The 25,781-nt window shown below is 36.2% G+C and overlaps 1 protein-coding gene across 2 annotated transcripts in view; it reads left to right on the top strand.

Annotated features, from left to right (window-relative positions):
• Window positions 1–8,809: 8,809 nt before the first annotated feature.
• Window positions 8,810–25,781, top strand: part of lzts1 (leucine zipper, putative tumor suppressor 1) — a 29,928-nt gene continuing 12,956 nt past the window's right edge. The window contains exon 1 of one of the 2 annotated variants that reach the window (XM_084388472.1): window positions 8,810–8,970. The gene's annotated coding sequence lies outside the window, so the exon portion shown is untranslated. Of the gene's footprint in view, window positions 8,971–21,472; window positions 21,642–25,781 lie in introns of those variants that run through there. The other variant, XM_084388474.1, reaches the window with a different exon arrangement.

Raw genomic sequence — 25,781 nt, 5'->3', positions numbered from 1 at the left:
TTTTTTTAATTCACTGATATCGGTGTTTAGTAACATAATATATGTATAACATAATATACACTGTGATATAAAGTGTTTAATAACACTTTAAATGCAATCTTTAGCCAATCTCAAAATGAATATCTATTTTTCATGTTGTACAATATAATGTTGTGATGCCTACATTTGTCACGTCTGGCTGTAGTGAAGCGTGTAACGAAGGAGATAAATAACAAAAACCTTCTTTAATCCACAAACTAAAACGCCGTTTCGCGTTGTAGTGTGGATTGTGCAACAGGTGGTATTTAAAACCGATGACGTAAATTTAGTCATGTGACGCATATTGTACCAATAGATATTCATGTTTATACCAGTATTGTGCCTGTTATGTGCTATTCACTTTCACACTGCTGCTAAAAATATTCTACATTGCATTCTTCATATCACAGTCCTGCAAAGATGACAGAATTGACTCACATTTGCTGTCCTGCGGCAATACATGAGAGCAGTTGCGTTTTAGACCATGGTGACGGCGTGCGACCTGGACTGCATCAGTGAATGGTGAGATATTTTACTAAATAAAATTATCCTGTCAGAAGAATTACGCGATAACTTCATTATTTATTTTTTCCCTGTGAATCATATCAGTGATCTTTTGTGGGGTTTTACGCATGCGCAGTAAGGTGAATTTCAAAAGTTTCTCATCCACACTGAAACGTCCAAAACCGCCTGAAAACGCTAGTGTGGACGGAGAGCGTTTATAAAAGAAAACGCCGTTTTCAAATGTATCCGGATTAATGTAGACGTAGCCTCAGGCACGTAAAAAGGAACAGAACACAGTGCAACGAAACCAAAATTGAACAAACACGTTACAACATTCATTTGTTTTATTTCAGATAAAACTGAGTTGAATTGTTTTTTTTTTAATCGTACCATGCAGCTGCTATTTTAAAGGTATTGCGGAGGATTTTCTTTTTCCGGGTGGATCATCAAGACTATTGGTCCTCCTAGTTGTCAATCATTCTGGTGATATGTTTACGTAAGGCCGTCGTACGTGCTCGTCCCTAGGTAGTTTTCGCTTTCTGCGCATGCGCACTTTCGGGTGTATGTGTGAGCTACGGTTTCAGCAATTCATTGAAGCTCGCCGTTCTCACCGGGTTTTTTCAAAATGTCTGAGGGTCGCAAGAGAAAAAGTGTCTACGAATTGTATGACAAGAAGAGAAAGGCCTCTGAAACAAAAAACAAGACCAGAGTGTTTTTGGGAGAATATTTCACACGCTGGCGTGCGCTAAAAGCACAGGTTGGGCTTCCCACTGATGCCTCAGTCGCGAAGTTTCTACTCAACAGGTAAAGTTTGGCATGCTATTTGGAGAAATCCATTTAAAATCACTGCTAGTAAAAGTTAATGTAAGCTATGATTAGCGATGCTAGCCCTGGCACAAGTCACGGTAAACATCTCAATTTGTCTAAAGTAGCCTTATGACCAAATGGTAAAAGGTATCACGCTGAAATGTTCTAAAACCTTGTGTGTTCATTTTTGATAATTGTTCACATAGTATTTATTACACAAATGCAACAAGCTACTTCTCCATTGCAGATCATGTCTTGAGTCCTCACTCAATCGATCAGTATAATAAGTAAATAAAACACGGAAGGGCATTTGACATTTTGTCTTGCATGAATGTTTTTGAGTTAGTGTTTTTGGGAGAATATTTCACACGCTGGCGTGCGCTAAAAGCACAGGTTGGGCTTCCCACTGATGCCTCAGTCGCGAAGTTTCTACTCGACAGGTAAAGGAAAGTAGGCTTGTATGAGCCATGCCAACAGCAACTTGTAAACAGAGCGTGCACGAGGAGAACTAGGCTCGTGCATGCTCTCTCGTGCACACGTTTAATAGGCGTTCCCTCTCGGGAGCAGGTAGAGTGTTGCGCATGTGCATTTTTTCAAAAAGTGGAGAGGGCGGTTCTTTTCTAAAATTCGGAAAAATACTCCGCTATACCTTTAATATTGATGCATCCCATTAGCCTGGATGCCAGCCGAACTTAGCCCCGCCCACAACATTTGAGGTTGGGAAGTTCGGTCTGGACTTGATACGTTGTGGAGCAACTATGCTCGAACCAGAGCTGTTCGGACCAATCAAATTGTCAGGACGGGCTTTATACGATGATGGACAGATGATCAACAGTAACGTAATCCTCCACGTCACCAAAGAGCGAATTATTTGAATTCGTTTACAACAAAGATGGCTGCCGCTAGAGAAATGAGATGTGTAGATTTCGCCATCGTGTCTGTTATAGAAGATATCGACAGCGCATTCATTTTAAAAGAGGAACAGAGAACCGCGATCAAGGCATTTGTCGATCGGAAAGATGAATGAAGAACATACGTCACTTACTCCGTTGCTCTGATTGGTTGTAGGTCTATCCAATTGAGTGCAGAGGCATTTTCTTTCCTGGTTCGGTTTAAACACGCCCCATATTAACAGCCCAATGGAGCAGTATCAGACCTGTATCAGACTCATATTCTGACTAGAATCTGAGTATGACGATGTCAGGCTAGCATCCCATGTCTTCTCTTAAAAATAAAGGTTCCAAAAGGTTCTTCCATAGAAGAACCATTACTGGCTCCCCAAAGAAGCTTTCAGGTAACAGTTCTTAATAGATCTTTTTTTTCTTAGTGTGAATTAACTAAATAACATTTTTCCTCTATAAAGAACCTTTTTTACAATGAAAATCATCCCAGTGAAGAGTCCACATCTAATGTGAAGCACCAGCGTCAGAAGCAGAGGACAACGTGTGCATTTATTGATCGATTGTTAGGAAAACTGCATCTGTTTAGTTCTTTGTCATATTGGCATTTTACATAATATGATGCGAGAGCAATTCAATATGGTTTCCCATCCACTGTCAAATCTGGGATTATTCATGTAGTTTTATGAAATTCCTTTCATCTAAGAGGCATGAGACTTTGTGACCTTTCCTACTCTTGCTATACTTAATTCTTCAGTGCAATAAAATTGCTCAAATTTGTTATAATATTCATTTTATAATAAATCCAAAAGTAAAACTATAAAAGGGAGTGGAAATGGCAAATTAGCTAATGAGCAGCCACCTACTGGTTATAGTGGTAATTTAATGTCATTTCCATGTTAAAAGCGTTTCCACCAGTCGACAGAAATCATCCACTAAAGCATGGCACATTTTCCATGTTATCTCCATGAATGAAAATGATAAAATGTAGTTCTTCTTTAAAGTTAATTTTACTGCACAAACATAGAGTTAAAAAATAAGTGTAAAACAACAACAACAACAAAAAACACATACTCCGCATCTAGAAAAGTTTGTCTATAGTCTTAACGTATAATAATAAATATTAGCTGGTTGTTTAAAATTATTAGAAATTCATTTTCAGGGATTGACTTGACAGGTAGTGTAGAACCTACTCTATTGTTCATGCCTACCCTAGTAGTATATAAACAAATTGTTTAAAAAAAAATCAATCATACCCTTATTGGGGCTGAGCCCCCATAATATTGAAATCCTAGAATCACCCCTGCCCTACCTGTTACAAGACATTCCTTAAGTTAAGAAAACCCTTACAGTTTTTGTTTTGTAGCGGTGCAGAATAGAAGACACGCAAGTTTTTTGTTGTTTTTTAAATGAGCAGAAATGAAAGAAATGAGCAGAAAGAGATGGTGAATGAAGTAAGAACATTTATGTTCTGACTTGTGATGTAAATGTAAATATAATGTTCTGACTTGTCAGAAATTCTTTCCAACATGGACAAATGCTAAAAAATGCACAAAAAAAAACATTCCTGTTGCTGTTACAAGTTCCAACATGACTATAAAACCGGAAAGGTTTTTTTCTTTCATAAACTCGCCACATATTTACACATGAACTCTTTGCTTTTGAACTGAGATTACAGTGGGTAACCCTTTGCAACAAATGACTTTCCCATAATTCACATACACTGAGACAGTAACTGCCCCTCAGTCAGTTGTAAGTGTTTTATTTTACATTATGTTACAGATTAAATTGACTACTTAAAGTGAAGTACACCAAACTGACACGTTTAAGTACAAAAACACTCTGTCTCTAGTTGATTCAATATCAATATTCACTCAAAGTAATGCAAACGCCACACTGAATTGATGTGGAAAGTGTCACGTTAATTTTTAAGCAGTCTTTTGTAAAAGAAAAAAAAGTGCTTTTCTTTGTCATTTCTGATTTGTGCATCAGAAATGACACTGTTGTTCAACACTGATCATTAATTCAGTCGCTCTGTTGCATAACTATGGACTGAGGGAGCAAGAAATAAGTGTAGGATGGAGAAAAGGAAAGAGAAACAGGACGACTAGGGTAAACATCAAGCCCTTTACAGGTTTATAAACCACTTAGACAGAAGAAAATTAATATATAACAAACAACGCTTCTATCAGTAGCACAAGAGGGACATTTGACAAGTGTTTTCTTGTCAAGTGCAATACAGTTTAACGTGTGTTTCCACTTCCAGCAGAACGGGCCATTAACACTCTTAATTGAACGTTTAACATCAACCGTTTCACACATCTGATTACACTACGTGACTCAATCAGCTTGTTCAATAGCAATGGAACCAGAGACTGTACAGAATAAGGCAGAGATGGTCCTCTCACACATTTATGAATGGGACAAATAGTTATATATAAGCATCTGTGGTCCTGCTTTCCAGTTTAGATATAGACACCACAACGCTTAATATGGAGGCTCTAGAAATGAAAGTCCTGCCTTGTAGTTCAAAGAACATATCACATACACTCACCTAAAGGATTATTAGGAACACCTGTTCAATTTCTCATTAATGCAATTATCTAATCAACCAATCACATGGCAGTTGCTTCAATGCATTTAGGGGTGTGGTCCTGGTCAAGACAATCTCCTGAACTCCAAACTGAATGTCAGAATGGGAAAGAAAGGTGATTTAAGCAATTTTGAGCGTGGCATGGTTGTTGGTGCCAGACGGGCCGGTCTGAGTATTTCACAATCTGCTCAGTTACTGGGATTTTCACGCACAACCATTTCTAGGGTTTACAAAGAATGGTGTGAAAAGGGAAAAACATCCAGTATGCGGCAGTCCTGTGGGCGAAAATGTTGATGCTAGAGGTCAGAGGAGAATGGGCCGACTGATTCAAGCTGATAGAAGAGCAACTTTGACTGAAATAACCACTCGTTACAACCGAGGTATGCAGCAAAGCATTTGTGAAGCCACAACACGCACAACCTTGAGCCGGATGGGCTACAACAGCAGAAGACCCCACCGGGTACCACTCATCTCAACTACAAATAGGAAAAAGAGGCTACAATTTGCACGAGCTCACCAAAATTGGACAGCTGAAGACTGGAAAAATGTTGCCTGGTCTGATGAGTCTCGATTTCTGTTGAGACATTCAGATGGTAGAGTCAGAATTTGGCGTAAACAGAATGAGAACATGGATCCATCATGCCTTGTTACCACTGTGCAGGCTGGTGGTGGTGGTGTAATGGTGTGGGGGATGTTTTCTTGGCACACTTTAAGCCCCTTAGTGCCAATTGGGCATCGTTTAAATGCCACAGCCTACCTGAGCATTGTTTCTGACCATGTCCATCCCTTTATGACCACCATGTACCCATCCTCTGATGGCTACTTCCAGCAGGATAATGCACCATGTCACAAAGCTCGAATCATTACAAATTGGTTTCTTGAACATGACAATGAGTTCACTGTACTAAAATGGCCCCCACAGTCACCAGATCTCAACCCAGTAGAGCATCTTTGGGATGTGGTGGAACAGGAGCTTCGTGCCCTGGATGTGCATCCCACAAATCTCCATCAACTGCAAGATGCTATCCTATCAATATGGGCCAACATTTCTAAAGAATGCTTTCAGCACCTTGTTGAATCAATGCCACGTAGAATTAAGGCAGTTCTGAAGGCGAAAGGGGGTCAAACACAGTATTAGTATGGTGTTCCTAATAATCCTTTAGGTGAGTGTACTGTATTTGTTTCCCTTTCGAGAACAGTCACTTCGTATTGCGTAGCTAATTTTCTCAATTCGATTGAATGAATTCAGTGATTCAATTTTCACTGGCCTCACCACAGAAAAGTAATAAATTAATTAAATAGTTATTGTTTTTGACCCATGTATCCATGAATTGTAATAAATAAGGTTATGACACCAATATTTTAGATACCAGTGAATTTAACAATTCTTAATTACAGTTTTCGAAACCACAGCTAAAACTACTAACTAACTAATATAAATTTCACAGCAGCAGGAAAATTAGGCTGCTGTCACTTGAAGAGTAATGTGCGACTACAATGGGTATAATGATACACATGCGTTGTCTTTTTTGACTCTTTACTTTCACTTAAGTCTAGGGATGGCGAAAACGAAAAAATTTCTTGACCGACCACCGAGCCTCATTAGCCGGTTGAAACCGGTTAACCAATTAGTTTAAAATATGCTACGCTATTTGAAATAACAGCCATTTCGAGCCGCGCCTGCAATTTCGCAACTCTGTCGCATCTCTCTGCCGCTCTGCCTCCCGCTCACACACACAAACACACACACACACCCGCCCTTCCAGTCACGTCACTTTTTTTTAAATCCCCTACAGCGCGAAACATGAGTCCTGCAAACGCGGCGCCGAGGAGCTTGTATAATCGGAGGACAAATGGCTCCTTAGTTTCGAAATGGTTTGGGTACAAGGTGATCGCGTTGAAAATAAAGGCGTTTGCCTAGCGTTAGAAGCTCATTTGAAACATTGCCGTGGCTCATTTAAGAAAATGACAGCTCCGAAGAGACGCCGCTTTAGTTTGAGGTAGTGCTAACAATAATAAAGAAAGATGATGATCATCATCACCTTACATCATAGATGATGTGCTACTACTGTATTTAAGCACTGTATCACACAAGTTGCAACTTACATCTGTGTCATTCTTTTTGGTGAAATGGTCCCACACACTACTTTTCTTTGCACGCTTCATCCTGTCGTCTGCCCTGGCTCTAACCTATAGTGTTTTAGCCTGTAGCCTTTACTTTTCGCAAACCTTGTGAGCGCGCGAACCCAAACGCTGTGACCTCGCGCCAAATGTTTTTATTGGTTTATTAAGTACAAACAGGCGAGTTATGAAAAATTGAGTGTGAGGGATTTGTTCACTTCACACAAAAAGGTCTTGGAATGAGATGGCTAACTGTAGTAGCGTTTAGTCCACTGTCTATAATAGCCTAATTTAGAGATCACTTTCTTTTCTTTTTTACCGACTACCGACAACTTTGATCGGTTAACGTTGATACGGTCAACCATCGGTCAAACGGTCATCGGTTAACATCCCTACTTAAGCCATAACCGACTATGCTTACTAGGATACTCGCCATGGTCGCCATTTTGAGATAAATTTGTGTGGATTTGTCTGTTTAAGTGCAAGGAGAATATTATTTTTTATTTGCACGTTGTCTGGCACACGCAGATTTCTGTCTTGTGTTTCGGATGTGTGCGCACACAAAGCTTCTCACAGAGTGCGTGCGACCATCCGCGAGTTATTTCGCGTCATCTTGGCCTGAATGCTTAGGCAAGGCTTGAAAACGCATGCAAATGATAATCTTTCGTGACCATGCAGCACTGCTCCGATAATGACCGTGACAGTTCCTTCAATTGTACGAAACGTCTTTCACGCTAAAAGGCGCACCTGCATCCGCCATGCTAAGCACTTAATGAATAACAGGGTCCCAGTGTCGTGGAAGGTAAATAAAAGGATGAGATCTAGTGGAGAAGACTAGTAATAAGAGTAACGTCAATGAGATATTGTGTTCAATGTTTGTGGAAATAAATACGGAAAAAAGATCGATTATTGGCTTTTGCGAATCAACATCAAATCGACCACAGTTTAAAAAAAACAATTAAACAAAAAATCGTTGTTTTTTTTTTTTTGCCCAGCCCTAGTATCAATATTGCACATCCCAAAATGATATCATTGTTGTCAGATTTTATTCCTGATGTCGAATGTTATTTAATGTCTTTCATAATAAAAGTAGATAGGAGAAGCAGTACTTGCATGGTTGGAAATATCTGCCAGGGGATAGAACCAAACTGACTTCCTTATATGAAGTCAGTGAAGGATCTTTCTTTAGACTGCATGTCGTTCTTTTCTGCGATCCACAATATGACATAACATGAGAAAGACCTGTGAAGTAATAGGTGAAGAAACTGCTTATTCACATAAATGAAGGATGCATCCATGCACAAGTACACATATGTTTTAGAAAGAGTATCCTCTACTACACCAAGGTCACAGCTGTAATAGATGGCACTGGACTCAAGAGCCGGAATGGCCCCATTAAAAGCCGGCCCTTGGGAGGTCTGAAGTATCATATCCCTCTTAACTGTCACGGCCCTCATGTAGGACGGATGTGATCCTATCTAATAAGTGGTTATGCTGGGATTCCTGAGGTTCATGTTAACGCAGCTTGTTTTATGTTCGATCACCATCTGGCAGACCTGTAAAAATGCACATGCGGTAGAATTAGCGCTTTAGGTGAGTGCACATGAGTGAAGTGTCTTATGATGGATCACTGCCCACATTAATGGCACGCCAGGACAAAAGACGACCAAATACATGCATGGAATTGTATATGAGCAAAAAGTCTAAAAGATGCATTGCAGATATCAAAGCAGAAACGGCGCTGCGGCTCTTGCAAACATGGACTTGAGGAAAGAGATAAACTGAAAAGGGAGGGATAAACTGAAAGATAGGGAGGGTTTGTGCACTGGTGGGTATTATACAAAACACCCACATCATGGCAGTCTGTAGAGACTCAACCCACAGTACAGGAGGAGGAAAGATCGAGAGGAGAGACCAGAGAGATAATGCTTGTAACTTCCTGTTCTCCATTTAAATATAATCAGGGCATTTATACAGAACATACACAGCAAAAACAAAAACACACTTGGAGGGAACATATGAAGCACGGTGAGTCACTATTCATTTTACATTTAATGTTGGTATCGGATGATTTGAAATGCTGTTGTTTCACTATAAAAAACAAACCTTATTAATATTATTATTATTATTATATTGTTTTACAGTAAAAGTATATAAACATCCTTGAAAAACAAGACACGTGCTTAGAAAAAACTGCATAAGAACTTACATTCTCTGAAAACAAATTCTTACCCTATCAGTGTTTTCAGTTTGTTTTAAGTATAAATCTAATGGTGACACTTTACAATGACGTTTTTTTTTTTTTTTTACATTAGTTAAATACATTGGTAACACTTTACAATAAGGTTCATTAGTTAACATTAGTTAATGTATTAGCTAACATGAACTAACAATGAGCAATACATTTGTTACAGTATTTATTAATCTTTGTAATGTTAATTAATAAAGGTAAATCTTTTCACTGTTTTTTCATGTTAGTCCGCAGTGCATTAACTATGTTAACGAATACAACCTTTGATTTTAATAATGTTTTAGAAAATGTTGAAATGAATATCAGCTAAGATTAATAAATGCTGTAGAGGTATTGTGCATTCTTAGTTAATATTAACTAAGGTAATTAACTAATGTTAACCAATGAACCTTATTGTAAAGTGTTACCAATACATTCATTAACATGAACAAAAAATTAACACTTTTCCTATGTTTTTTATTTTACAACACTTCTAATTTAATAATCAGTTATTGCACTGTGAACTAACATGAATATAATTTTTTTTTATTAATTAACATTATCAAAGGTTAATAAATGCTGTAAAAATAATCTAGTGTGTTTTTATATATAATGAAACACATTATGTGTGTAATATTTGCGGTACAACAGGGCTAAAGGCACATCCTAAGAAAAATTTGCTATTACTACTCTGATTGCAGAAAAATATATGTTTTTTATTGAACATTGATGGAGCAACAGATTTTGTGTGAAATGAATCATAAAAGTTGTTCATTTTGTTTAAAAAAAGTATAAATGTTTGAGGTGGCAAGATGGGCCTTTTACAAATAGTTTATCTAAAATAATGTTTTTTTTTTAATAATGTCTAAGTTAATACTTGCTCACGTTAGCAATGTTTGCACTATTTTTGGTTTATTTGGATAAATATATTGGAAAAAAATATATACTTAAAATATGTTTTAAAATACAGAAACAAAATTATTTAAAAAAGCATTGAATGAGATCCCATGATGATTTAATAAAGATTTACAGTAGTTCCAAATAAATATGTTATTTTATTATATGATTAATATCATATTTTTAAATATGATTGTTTCATTATAAATATGTGATAATCTCTGGACACCCAACTTGATATGATATTTCCCATCTGAATCTAACCGTCAAGTCAACAAATGGAAAAGTCAGTCGGCTGTTTGTTATCATGTTAATAATTGTGCCTTTCGCCCCAAATACCATACTTTTACATATTCTTCAGTTATTAAATAACTTTTTCTTTATTTATCTTAAACAAAACTGAAAATCGTTAAGACATTTGTCTCAAAATATAGACATTAATTTTATCGATACTCATTTTCTACTTAAATCTACAACATTTTAAAAAAAAAACATTAAATATTAGATCAAATAAGCACAGAATCAACTTTGCGTTGCTGTTGGCAATCGTGTCAAGGATCAGCTAAATTACCACGTGCATCATCGAAAGCGGATGTAAAGAAAACTGAGCTGAATTTTTGTGCCATATAGTGGTTTAAAAGAGAATAAAGTCAAATGCGCCTTTTACTCCGGTGTGCCTATAGCCCCGTTGTACCCTATATAATAACAAATTATTATTGCTGATCAAATTAAATGAGAGCCAATGAAACTTCTACTCGCAAGACAGTGTTTTTATGAGTACAATAGTAATAGGGCAAATAGGATAACAATCATAATATGATACAATATGAAATGTTATTTGCAAGGAACATGTACCTGAACCTGGATCGAACTAGCTGAGCTCATGAGCAAAACCTCTAGGAGACACAAACTGATTGAACAAAATGTGATCAGTGACCACAGAGACTGCAATGAATTATGTCAGAAAAGCACTCTTACATAACAGGTTTATTTTTGTCTCCATGTTATGGCATTTTTATCTCCTTACACCGTCAACAGTTATTGTTACGTAGGTTCCCATAAATGTTGGCTTTACCACACAAACTTGACTGTTAAAATGTCATGAGCCAAATTGGCATTATCGTTTAACTTTGGTAAATGTTAATTAGATGGTTAAAACTCTGATGATGATGATGATGATGATGATAACATAAAAAAGTCAAAAAAGCATGCCTCATCCTGTTTACCGGGTTTCAAAGAAACTGCAGACTTGGGGGAAATACCGTCTAAAAACAGAATAACAATGTGCAAGAGCCTGTTACATGCCAAGGCAAGTTCAGATAATACACAAGTACTTGAAGACGTGTGGGAGCGCAGGGCCTTTTTACTTCAAACCAGTTCATTTATTATGAGTCTTTGAGCTCAGGGAAGGCAGAGAAACAGATACATAGATTTACTGTCAGAGGGAGAGTTTAACAGGACATCTGCACAGGCAAGTTTTCAGAGAGTGGGTGTGTGAATACAAAGTGCAAAGACATGGCTTATGTTCATACACGCAAGAAAAGAGGACAGAAATGTCAAAGTAGGTGGACCATAGTGAAGTAGGGTGGACATGCAGTGCCCTTAAACGAATAAGTGTGATATTAAATGACTATATACATCGGCTAATGTATAGCTGCACAATAAACAAATTAATTAATTATAACAAAAAGTATATAGTTAAGTTGTAAATTCACCATACAGTAATATGGATCTCTGCAGGACTTCAGGTCTCTCTGCAGCATGAATAAATTATAAACTAATGCTTCACTGAGCACCGTTTATTCAGTTATTTAGGTCAGTGACATGACGGCATATAGATAGATATCTTATTTTCACTTTTTATATAAAATGAAAAAAATAAAATTAATCAAACCATCCAATGACAATTCTGAAAGTAAACATGACATGAGTTTACTGATGTTACAAATGCAACATTAACATGCATCTGACTGATAAACCACAAACTCTTTGTTTAAGCAGACAGTTGGTTGCCCTCTTTGACTGTTAATGCTGCTAAGCAACAGTATTAACAGCTAGTCAAAGAGGGCAAGCTTTCAACTGAACCATGCATTTTAAACCATTTTAAACACTTACGTTATGTTCATGTGCATTTAACTCAACTGCTAAGTATAAATGCTAACTCAACAGCTATGATCCATATCAGGGGTGGCCAAAATTACTTTAAAAGAGCTATAGAAAAGTAAATACAAAATGGGTCATTCCATGTCAAATCAACCAAATTTCGGAAACTTCCCCGGCTCAAATTTTTGATTTTGTTAATATTTTTTCCAAAGAAAGACAAACATAAATAGTGACCAAAGCCAGATTATTGAATGTCATGAATGTATATTGACTGAGTAATCCACTATTTTGTAGAGGGGGGTCAAAATGAAAATTTTCACCTGAGATTTGGAGCCAAATTACAGAGGGGTAAAAATGACTTTAGAAAGATGGCAGCAATCTTATTTTATTTTTACACAGAGATTAGTAGGTCTATTAGTTAAATCCGTTGACTTGAGCAATCTTTGTTGCATTATTTGCCAAAGGTGAAAGTTCAAAAATGGGAAAAAGCACTTCTTGTGATTTTTGCCCCAAGTTTGCATGCCTGTAACTCAAAAAGTATTAACGATATCTTAATATCCTTTTAGATTTTGGTTTTAAATTAACATTTATTTTGGTATCTTCATTTTGAAAGGCCCTATATGGTTCAATCCCAGAGATATGGAGGATCTTAATGCGGCTCCATGAGTAAATTGGTTCCACATTTTCAGTGATCAAAAAACAAATTTGAGTCTCTTTGCATACAGCTGATACTTGTTTCTTTAAAAGAGGAATATCTGATCATCAAATAATGTTGAAACTAGAACAGTATCTCGTTTTTTTCTATCAACACAATTGCATAGAATATGCCTGTCTGAGATAAATATTGTTTTTCCAAAGTTTGCATGCCTGTCACTCAAAAAGTATTAAAGTTATCTCAATAGGATTTTAGATTCTGCTTCTCAACTTTTCCGTTGAAATCTTAATTTTCAAGGCCCATACCCATTAAACTCCCTGTAATTCACGCCAAGATGGAATTTGCATGCAAATATTTGTGCCCGTTATCGCTGGTGTGATTGTCAGTCTTTGCTTTTCCCCAACGGACCAAAGCCGCCTTGTGCATGACGCACCATTGCTTTCAGCTAACAAAGAAAAATACAATTATCTAGTGTTATGTTGGGGCAGTCTTCAGCTCTTCCTAAAACTTTTCAACACACAGCCGGCCTCAGATAGCTTTTAATCAATGCACAAATCATAAAAAACGCTATATCTTTGCCTAAAGTCTGATTGGGGCAAGACAGATGTTTGGGGAGAGCTCAGCCAACCTCTGCCCATGCCTAGATTCGGCCCCGATCGTGACTGTGTCAAGGTCAATCAGTCTCTTCAAATATCAGATAATCTGACCTTGTTATGAAAAGGCAAATTAGTTCAGGTTTTAAAATATCATGTGGTGCGCCTCCACAAAAATGTGATATTTATAAATTAATAATTCATGAGGGATCTCATCTCAGCATCTAAACGTGCCTTATTTGGCCTTATGGGGTTTCATGTTTTATGAGGACATTCCATAGACATTTCTATAGTGTACAAACTATACATTATATCCCTTAACCTACCAATCACAAAAAACTTTCTGCATTAAACTTTTGCTTAGTATTATTTACAAGTCCTCATAGGGACAAAAATAAATAAATTCCCCACAAGGACAGAGAATTTCATATATTGCCATATTTGTGGGGACATTTTGTCCCCCTAACGTGGGGTACACCTGAACCACACACACACAAGCACCAAAGCTGTGTGAAACTTGAGACTGTCTCCTAACTGTATAAACAACGCTTTCTGTTTCCTTGTTTTTTACTCTCTCTTACTGGCTCTGCATGTGGGAGGAACAGTTGGTGTACGACTTCACCCTGAATAGACAAGTTTATCATCAGGTTTTAACAGAGTCAGTTATTCTTTTCAGTTTGCTGGAAGTCCAAGACGTTTCACTCCCTTATCCTCATGCCAGACATATTCGGCAAAAGATCTTTTAAACACCTGTTTCCCTCCAAAAAGATCAATAACTCAAGATGGTATGCAGCTCTTCCCAGTTAAACTGTTTTTTGACAATCTTGTGTCAACTAGACAGACGGTTAGCACATTATGATCTCATGAATGATTTTGTTCCAGTTTGGCTCCTCAGAGTATTCAAAACATTCAGAGGTATCAGAGCTGGCTTTTCATATGTACACAGTTTAATCCTTTGAAGAGAGAGACATGTTCTTTCCTGCCTCCAGAAATTACTCATGCGTGCTTATGAAATCTTGTGTGGGTGAGAGATGCAGTCGAGGTGTGGAGCACAGGCACTGAACAAGGTGTCATGAGTGACGTTCTTTTATAAGAAGAATGAAAGGGTTTTTATGGATCTAAACACTCATCTGTTGCAACACTGACACTTGTTTTGGTACCAGCAGCTTTCTTTAGAAAAACAATCTACTATACCTTGATTTATTTTTTGCTCAAAACAAGCATTTTAAACATCCATCTAAAAAATACATATATTGCAATGTCTACTCTCCTGATTATTCACTGAACATGTCATTTTAAATTTAGAGTTGTATCTGATAACAAGGACAACAGGAAACTCTAAAAATCAAGCATTGTACTTATAAGTACATGTGTTAACTACCCACATGCAAGATTTTAGGTTAAATGTACAGAGGAAAGTATATTGTTGGTTTTGTAAAAGAAAAAGACAAGATTTCACAAAATGTATTTTAGGGCTGTCAAAGTTACACGTAAAATGTCAATTATTTTCTAACACATTTACCAATTTTTATTTACCTGTTAAGAACTATGGCTTTTATGGCCATTACGTTTTGGGTTGGTTATTCTTTTGAAAGAAGTATCTTATGCTCAACAAGGCTATATTTATTTGATGAAAAATACAGAAAAAAACAGTACTATTGTGAAATATAATTACAAATATCAATACATTTCGAAAATGTAATTTATTCCTGTGATGGCAAAGCTGAATTTTCAGTAGACATTAATCCAGTCTTCAGCGTCACATGATCCTCCAGAAATATTGAAATTAAACGTTGAAAACAGATAATATTTTCATTAAAAACTAATATTAATGTGGAAACGGAGACACTTTTTTTTCCAGAAATCTTTGAACAGCACTTATTGGAAATAGAAATGTATAACATCATAAATGTCTTAATGTCACTTTTGAAAAATGTAAATGATTAAAAGTATTAATTTCTTTAAAACTACACTTTGTATTCTCCCAACTTTTAAACAGTAGTGTACATGAATGTAAATAAGTGAAATGATGCTTGGGGGTTGAAAAACCTTGAACCCTACACAGGGCTCTATAAGCAGCCATTTATTGCAAAGACACTGATTGGTGTCTGTTGGACATGACCTTAATTACAGCTCACAACTGATTTGAACAATTTAGTTCTGCACATCTAATTATATCTTCCAACATGGGGAGTGAGGGTCATGAGGGTCACTACCAAAATCTTAAAAAAGAAATGGAAATATGGCAGTGTGCTGTCTCTATCTGTCAGGGCTCGTTCAGAGAAGAGAGCATATCTGTAAATATTTCATGAAAATGACATAGAGTATATATTTCCCAGATACACTGGGCTCTAAAACTACTTTTGGATGGATTCCAGAGGCATCTAAGCTTTCAGGGAATCTTTGATGGTACCAGGAGCCAGACAACAGAGATCAATCAGAGACAAGAGTCTAGATGCTTGATGACATCTGATCACTTTTCCAAAGAGAATTAGAGCCTAGGAAAGCAGAAATATGATAACCATCTTTGCATTCTTTAAATAAAATAAATAAATAAATCTTCATCTTTTCTTATTCTTATTAGAAGTAGTATTATAAGGATCTATTTTACTTCAGAAAATTCATCGGTTATCAACGGGCCCATTTGGAATCTGCTATGAAAAATCTTTAATTATCCGTCACCTTTTGCAAGTTTGTTGATAAAATACTTTGAAGATGCTAATTAGATGATGCTCCCATTCTGTCTAATTGGATGGCTCTTTTTGAAAGAATAAATCAAGGAGTCAAGGTTTGACTGGTTACCATGGCACCGTTAGCTCTTTCTGGTAAGATATCATAACTATACCATCTGGGGTGTGTTTCCAGAAAGCATTGTCAGCCATCTATGGTTGCAAGTTCTGTTGTTACCAACATAGTTCAATGATTTGGTGTTTCCCAAAACCATAGTTCCAAGGAACATTCGCAAACAGTGTCACCATCGTATGTGGAACTACAGCTCTCGAGCTGTGGTTAAAAGCATAGTTTCTAGTTAAATGACATGTGGACATGCTAACATTCAGTACATTCTTCATTCTATTTAAAGAAAAATCCATTTTAATCTATATTTTAGTGTGTCAACAATCAATGGTGTTTTTGAAGAGTGCATGTGTGTTAAATGTGCAAATGTGCAAGGGAACCCGCAATGACGTTACTTCAATAATGACAGTCCTATATTGTTGAGCCAATGTAGTTCAAACGACAGAGGTGTGATCGTGTTACTACAGTTTTCAGGAAACAGTCGTGACTAGATATTTAGTCCAACAACGCATAGTACTATAGTTATTCAGCAGGTTAAATATGCTAAACACACCCCTGGTTGCAATGAGCAGAATATACTGTACAGTTAGAAGTCCAGCATTGGTTAAAAGTACTAAAACCAAAGTCATTTTCTCTGCAAATACATTACATTTCATTCATATTGTACTGCACATAGTTTCAGTGTAGTTGTTTTTTGTTTGTTTGGTTTTCAAACTCCTTTTTTATCATTTTAATTTGTGAAAATATTATTAATTGCTAGTTCTAATCTTTTTTAATAGTTTAGCTAATGATAACCCAATGATTCATCATTACAATGGTTACATTTTCAGTGCTGCTGTTGGCAACAGTTTTGGCTTGTTTAGTAAACTGAGCTCGCTTTCACTCTATTCAACCTACACACCATTCATTTAACTCCAAATTCAACTCCCCCTCCATCATCCTCTCCACTCTTTTTTCCTGCGTTTCAGTCAGTCTCCTACACACCTTTATCCAAAACAGCCAAGGTTCAAGGGCAATGGAAGAGGAGGCCATAATCAAGACCACTCTCTGATTTAACCCACCATCATTCTTTTCCTTTGTTTCACACCACATGTGGTGAAAAATAGGGTCAAATTAAGCTGCCACCTGTTTTTTACTTATTGTTTAGCATTATCAGCGCAGTGGTGGTTATAATAGAGCATCACAGCTCTTAGAAAAAAACTGATTAAAAAAAGACAAATGAATCAAGACATGAGCATTATCGAAAAACAATTTAAATTTAAAACTAAAATAACGATTATGATAATGATAATAATGATACACATTATTTAGTAGCCTAGCGTGAAATCTAGTCGCAAATGCAAGTGATTTACTTCCAATGTAAAGGGTTGTATTGAGTGAGTTATTCAATGATTTCACAATATCTTTCAATTTTCTTCATTTTGGGGGCTTAACAAATATTGATACACGCAATTAACAGCAATTTTTTTAGCATTTGACAGCTGTAATTTTTATTGAAGCCCATTTCTGCCACATAAGAAAGAAAATCATGCTTTGGTAAATCTTAATTATGACATAAAAACATAAAAAGACAAAATTATGAGATAAAAAGTCAAAACTGACATACTAATTCATAATGACAGCCCTCTGCAACTTAATCTTCACTCTGGGTGACTAAATAATGTATATCATTAGCCATTGGCTAATAACTTCTGTGTTAGAGGCTACGTATAAGTTTATCATCTTAAGAAAGTCTTATATTCATATTTGTGAATATTCATTTTAGTAATAGTAGAATTAGTAGTATTAGTATATTTTAATAATAATTGCTATTATAATTTTTTTTTACAGAAACACTGAATATCCAACAAAATCTTAAGCACCCCAGTGCTAAGTCAGTGTTAAAATGACAAATATGCCTTCATACATGGTTACCAAGTTTTAGTACAAATTACTAAAGTTCTAGCATTAAATAGTGCTTGATTTTCATAATATCATAACATAATACTTGATTGACTGGTGTTAAGTGTGTACGTTCAGATATTTTAAAAGCTGTGCCATTTTACAAAGATAAGCTGATTTAGAGGAATCATATATATATATATATAGAGAGAGAGAGAGAGAGAGAGAGAGAGAGAGAGAGAGAGAGAGAGAGAGAGAGTGCCTGGTGAGTAAACAAAAAAATGCACAAGCCACTGGAGATTATATTGCCAAGGTGTGCATAGAGGGTTGCATTATGAGATTAAAAAGTAAAACTTATGATATAGTGGGACTAATTATGACATAAGTCATACTAGACATACTAAGTCATAATTATGAGATTAAATTTGAAATTATGAGATCAATCAAAATTATGAGATCAATCAAAATTATGACTATGCCAAAATGATACTTTTATGCTATTTATGTTATTGTGACTTAGTATGTCATAATGACTTTTAAGTTACAATTTTTTTGACTTTTAAACTCATAAATATAAGACTGATAAATAGAAAAACTTATCTCATACATGTGGCTTGTAAGTCATAATTTAAATTTTGTATCTCATAATTATGATTTAAGTTACGGTAGTACATTTATTCTATACTTATGATTTACCAAAGCATTTCCACTTCTTCCATAGTAATTGGAAAATAATATCAGACTCCAAGTTTGGTGTACAAAGTTATTAGAATTAGGAGAAAGAGTAAGAGCTGTTTCTCATAGACAATGGCAGTAATTTATTTCTCCGCCGCACAATTATACATGAAATCTAACTTGCAAAGGAAGGCGTATCACTTAAGCACTCTAAGTGGTTGGCGTGAATAAGAGAGTGGTCAGAAAGTGCTGTGAGGGTGTTGGAAAGGACTCTGAGTGATGCTGGAGGAGGAGATGTCCTTCCTTTTGAATTATTCACTCCATCACTGTAATGCATCTGCCTTCATGTCGAGAGTTCTTATTTCAAGAGTGCATTTACTCTCAACTGCTCCAGATGTGGCTGAGAGCTTGAGTTCGAAAAATGTGACCAATGGGATGCCTGCATGTGTGTGTGTGTGTGTGTGTGTGTGTGTGTGTGTGTGTGTGTGTGTGTGTGTGTGTGTGTGTGTGTGTGTGTGTGTGTGTGTGTGTGTGTGTGTGTGTGTGTGTGTGTGTGTGTGTGTGTGTGTGCTACTCTCAGCCAAATTTAAGAATTAATATAAATATCCTGCTAAAATGTTTCTCTCTCTGTAACCCATTCTTATGTGCAACTCAATTACTTCTCTCAGGACTCAGATCTCAGATCATCCAGCATGAGATAAGTGCACTGTCGGGGTGTATATTAAAGAAGGTAAAGCCCCGAATTTAAAACCATCAAAAATCCTTTATTTATAGTTGCTATGGTGACTTGAGTTGCATGTTGAATACATAATGCATTTTAGTATGAAATTGTCCACTTCCAAGTTCCAACAGACTTTCTGTGCTATAAATAAGGTCAGTGTTGCATTGTAAAATTATTGGATTGGTGTAGATCATTTGTTTGTCTCTCTACTAAGTTCCACAATCTTGGTTAGACAAGTATAAGAAATTCCTGTAGAAAGGGTGCATGATTTTCAGTCAAATATGTTCAAAGCGTGGTCAAAATTGGTTGGATATTCTTACATGGGCTGGAATTGATTGCGACATTGCGAACTATTATTGTCTACCATTTTTCTTTATAGAAAAAGTGAAATGAACTACGAACTAATAATAATTATTACCAGCATTGATTCATTTAGGTTAATGTTAATCACTATACTATTGTTCATTTTTAATTCATGTTTGGACACAATATATGTTCATTAATACAACTTGCATGTATACATTTATGTAGAAATTCTTATTAACTAGATAAATATATGCACTAAAAGTATGAAAAGCATGAAACCTAAATCACAAATTGGAACTTATTGTAAAGTGTTACAGAAAAAGTGCAAGACAATGACTTCACAAAACACAGGTCAATTGAAATTAGAAAAGATGCATTTGATAGCAAATAAAATACATAACTTAAGCAAGTAAACAGTATGATTTTGACCAGGATGGTTTACCCAAAAATGAAATATCATCCTTTACCCTCACGTCATTCCAAACCTGTATGACTTTCACAAAAGATGATATTTTGAAGAATCTTGATAACCAAACAGTTTTGGTAACCACTGATAAATTCATCAAAATCTATTGGATTCTACTGAAGAAAGTCAGTCATACAGTTGAAGAGTTCAGATGCAAAAGCCTCTAACTGCCATCTGAAATTTTCTTCTAAAATTATCATTTTTATCAAGCTCGTATATTTAAGTTCAGTAATTTCACTTAAAAGCCAATGAAAATGACCTATTAATTGTCATTTAAGTGAAATTACTGATCTTAAATATACGAGCTTGATAAAAATTATCATTCTAGAAGAAAATTTCAGATGGCACTTAGAGGCTTTTGCATCTGAACTCTTCAGTTTTGGGACGACATAAGGTAAATCGTGACAGAATTTAAATTTTTGGGTGAATTATCATTTTCAGACCGACTGTATCAGACATTTTGGGTCGCAATCCTGCAGTATGACTGTTCCTATGACGGCCAACAGCCCATTTTGTGTGGTAAACATTTCCAAAAAAGCATTAAAAAAAATACAGACACAATCAGACTGGTGGATAGCACAGATTAAAAAAGTAACTGCTGCTTCATGGGGCAAAAAACAAAACATTAATAGGATGTAAAAAGGACTAAAAAACACATTCTAATGCCTTTTATACCAGTTACTGATTACACACAAATTGCTACCTAATGAGAGAAAATTAACAGAGGCACATTGTTGGATGTGTAAAAGCTTGGGCCACTGATGGGCTTAGCTCCAGATGGTCATTGTGCTCAGTTTTTTTCTTGATTAGGAATGATAAGATCACATCTGCTGGTGGACAGAGAAAGAGAAAGAGATAGCTAACAAGACTTTTCCCCACAGACCCTTAGCAGCTGCACACAATATACCACCAATTCAGTCTCCCTGTCTAGATGAATGGATCCATAAGACATACATCCAACATCTTTAAACATGCGTGATGACACTAGTTTATTACATATACGGATGAAATGGAGAATTTGTATATATTTTGGGCCCAAAGCCTGCTTATTAACCATCTGCTAATATTTACCTGAGCCTCATTCTACATGTAACAGGTTAAATTTCAAAATTGTGTAATGAACTGAATTAATTTATAGTGAAATTAAATTCAGCTGATTCAGCTAATTAGCACATGTGCTCATACAGAGCACAGGGAGAAAAGCAGCATTGTTGTGATTGAGAAACACTGTTCCCACGGGACACTCCCGTCTGGCTGCACTCCAGTATTGACACTATATCTAGATCCTTTCTAGAATTCATTTAAAAAACAGTCATAAAAAACATTTTATATTAACCCTCTGGTGCTGTTCGTGGTGCGGTTACTTCATCGGAATGGTAAGAAACTTGGTAAAGGTTTTGGTACTTGCTGTGTGAACACACAAAAAAGGTTTAATTGAAAAGATTAAATGGTAGTGAAAAAAATAGTCATACTTGTATTGAAATGAATTCATTGGAAATGATTGGGGGGGCGAATTGCATCTATTGGAAACGTTTTGTACTGCGCACAAAGCTTCTTTTCTTTTTTTTTATATCAACCACACATTTGGAACACCGCTTGTTTAGATTTATGGCTTTGATTTTCTCACAGTTTCAGAGTAAAATGTGTTTTGGAACATTTTATTTTGGTGCATTTTAATTTAAAAAAAAGTAAAATTGTATAACTTTTTTCAAGTGAACTTTTTTGGCCAAGTGTTGTCTTTAAGAAGAGAAAAGGAGACCAAACCTAAGTCTGTGCTCCAAAGCATTCAAGATTTATGCATTCAGAAATTTCATTTTCAGGTAGGCGTGAATTGCCCTAATGTGGGACATTTTTTGCACTTCAGACTTCTGTGACATATTTCGATGTGTAACCAAAACATCAAATCCACACCCAATACTATTTAAAAAAAACAGGATGTATCCTAATCAAATCAAAAGAGAAAATTCAGATAACCCATTCATAAGATAAATTATAGACATATTAGTGCTCTTATTGCAAGTCGTCTGAGAAAAACTGCAGCTTCCTAATGTGGGACAGAACGTGTCCCCAATGTGGGACACTGAAAAATCTATGATAAAACACCAAAAAATCACATTGATACATGTAGAATAGTAAAATCTTTTATTTTAGATTCACTGGAGAGTAGATTTAGGGACATTCCATGCCCTGGCCAACAGTCTCAGCTGAGGGACCCCACCATCCTCAACAATCTGCCTATACTCCTCTATGGCTCCTCTCATCCTGTCCTGCCTCCACGGATTAAGTTTCTTTCTCTTATCCTTTACCTGTTTCTGCCTCTCTTTCTGCGTCTGACAATCTGTCCCTGTCTTTCTCACCTTTACCATTGTGATCTAAAATGCATTTCATTGAATTAATCAGATGCATAAAATAAAGTGGAATTGCTTTATTGGTTTTCTACGGCATTTTTAAATTCAGAGCTATTTTTCATTTTAAGTCAACTATACCTTTTACACATACATGACACATACATGACACACACACACACACACAGAGAGAGAGAAAGAGAGATAGAGAGAGACACACACACGTATGTAGGCATGCACACGCACAAAAGAGCCTTCAAACCGCCCTCCAAGAATAAAAAATTCACATGACGGTAAAAATCTGCATTAACAGTATTGTAATATTGCATTACAAGACTAAAACCATGTAAATAACCATGTTTGTCCCACAAACCATGCCCCACCACACATTTTTGACTCCATGAAGTACTGTCCCACATTAGGCTGATCATACTGTCCCGGATTTGGAAACCACATTTCCTAATGTGGGACACTAAGAAATTTGATAAAAATATAAAATATATAGTTGATACGCACAAAGTTAGACTATTTTTTGATGGACAAACATTTCATAAGCATATTAGGCTAAAAAGTTGCAGGATAGCATTGTTTAAAATGTATTTAACTCCTTAATATCAAACTGGTTAAAACTCTATGTCACTGGCCTTCGGATGGTCTTCACACAAGGTGCCTCCTGTTTGATGATTGCTCCACCCTCAGATATTATTGGACATTTGATAGGTCATGTGATTTTGATCACATGACACCACAGCTTTGTCTAACCCATAGTTTCACTGTCATTCATGTATTTATGGGGGACCTACAAACACTAGACCTTAGGTGTCCCACATTAGGCAGTGTCCCACATTAGGGCAATTCACCCTACATAATCAAAAAGTGATTAAATGGATTATATACCAACTGAATAAATATAATTAAGTACCATAAAATTAGCCTAGCTCCGCCCTCCTACGTACTTCCGCTCAATTTTCAATTTCCTTCAGTTCTCCGTCTGGGTTTGCGGTATATTCGTGGGTTTTCTCCGGCCAAATTTTTACCGGTCCAGTCAGCGAACAGAGGGAGTGGCTGAGAACGATGACGTTGAAGTTGTGTGCAAGTTTGAGTTGAAGGGTTACGTCACGACCAAACGTTAGCGATTGGTTATGGCAGAGCCATACAGAGTACCTTCAACAGAGTACCCGCCTTCAAGGAAGTTAACGCTTGTCAATGGAGAGTGGCCAGACTCTCGGTACAAATGAAATGTACGAGAGTATGGTAGGACCAGGCTACCATAAAATCCCCTAAAAATACAAAATATTAAATAAAAAACATTATCGAACTAAAATATAGTACAATCGTTTCATTTAAATAAAACAAAATTCAGTACATTTTGACCGACACGCGAACAGTACCAAGAGGCTTAAGTGTCTTTAACTACTATGTACTAAGATTAAATTAATCATTTCAAACAATGCACCTAGTGTGTAAACTAGGAATGGGCATATTTCAAAAATATTGTATTCGAATATTCGGGTTCATAAAAATCGAATATTTGAATTTTCGTTTATTTAAATGTCGTTTAACGAGAAATAGGCCTATGTTATTTTTTAAGTTTAAGTTTGTTTTTGTTTTAAGTTTTTGTCACCATTTCTGAACAAGCTTACATTAGGCAATATACACAACAAGCTTACTATATATCTTAAGGTTTTCTTTTAGTTGAAAACATTTAACAATAAGTCGAAAACGGAAAAAAATGCTAATAAAGCAGACTGCGCAGTTATCGTATAGAACGTACATGCACTCGAGTCAGCATTATCGTGTTTATAATGTTTCATGTTCATGTTGAGAAAAACAATAATATCCACAATCCATGCTCGAGTGAGAAAATGCGCGGCACTGACAGACGTTGCAGAGACACAGTGTGCAAAGTGAAGTTACTAACAGCACTTTCCGTTTTCTGTTCTTAAACCTGTCTCCCTCAACGAAACTTAAAGAAAGCACATGTCTCAAAATCATTTTGCTACCAGAAGATATCATCTCGGATCACGATTCCCTCGGGGTACAGCTGCGCTTACCTGCAGTCGTTAAAGGGGTGGTTGAATATGATTTCACTTTTCTAACTTTAGTTAGTGTGTAATGTTGTTGCTGTTTGAGCATAAACAACATCTGCAAAGTTTCAATGCTCAAAGGTCAAAGCAAAGGGAGATATTTTCTTTTAAAGAAATTGCTTTTTAAGGACTACAACAAACGACTGGTAGGGACTACACGACATTCCTCCCTAAAATTGACATAAACCCACCCCCGGGAACACGATTTATAGATTATCAAGACAGAATATGCTAATCAATGACTAAAAGATAACTACTCATAAGCTACATAAATTCACCAACTAACCATTCAGAAATGTTGTCTACATGATGTCACTTCTTGAGTCTCTTCATCTTTCTGACTTTGGTTTGAACATAAAAGGCTAAAAGTTTTAGAAATTTTCAGTGCATGTCTGTGTGAGGAAAAAGGACACAAGCTCTTGAAGCTCCGCCCTCCGTACCAAGAGCAGCAGCTCATTTGCATTTAAAGGAACAGACACAAAAACGGTGCGTTTTTGCTCACCTTCAAAAAGTGACAACTTTAACATGCTATAAAAAATATCTGTGGGGTATTTTGAGCTAAAACTTCACATACACACTCTGGGAACATCAGAGACTTATTTTACATCTTGTGAAAAGGGCATTATACCACCCCTTTAATGCAGTGATGGACAGCTGCTTCCTTAATCGACTGGGTAGGGTTGCACCAGCCGTTCGCAAGTTCTTTCTTAAATTGGAACGTAAAGTCCACACTAGAGGCTTAGTAACTACTAGCAAGTTTGTAACTAACTCTGTACTTTATTCCGTTGCACCATTTGTACGTAAGGCAGAACGTTGCTAGTAGGTCGTAAGCGCTCCGTAAAGTAATGCGTAGTCGCATGATATGACGTTTCGCCTCGATGATCCAATAGCAGCCTTCAAATACGTGAGCAAAAGTTGTGTTGAAATGCCGTGAATTTCAGTTTATCCTTCATTCTTTTGCCTCACGTTACTAACGGTAAAAATACGTTTCCATTAAATACGATAGCCTACTTGATCATTAATAACATAAGTGTTTTTATATGTAAATAACATTCAGAAACTGTATTTGAAATGAAATGAATAA

The sequence above is a fragment of the Rutilus rutilus genome (assembly GCF_951802725.1).
Source record: "Rutilus rutilus genome assembly, chromosome: 19".
NCBI lineage: Eukaryota > Metazoa > Chordata > Actinopteri > Cypriniformes > Leuciscidae > Rutilus > Rutilus rutilus.
Note: the sequence above shows the minus strand (reverse complement) of the source record. Positions and strands in the feature narration are given on the sequence as shown.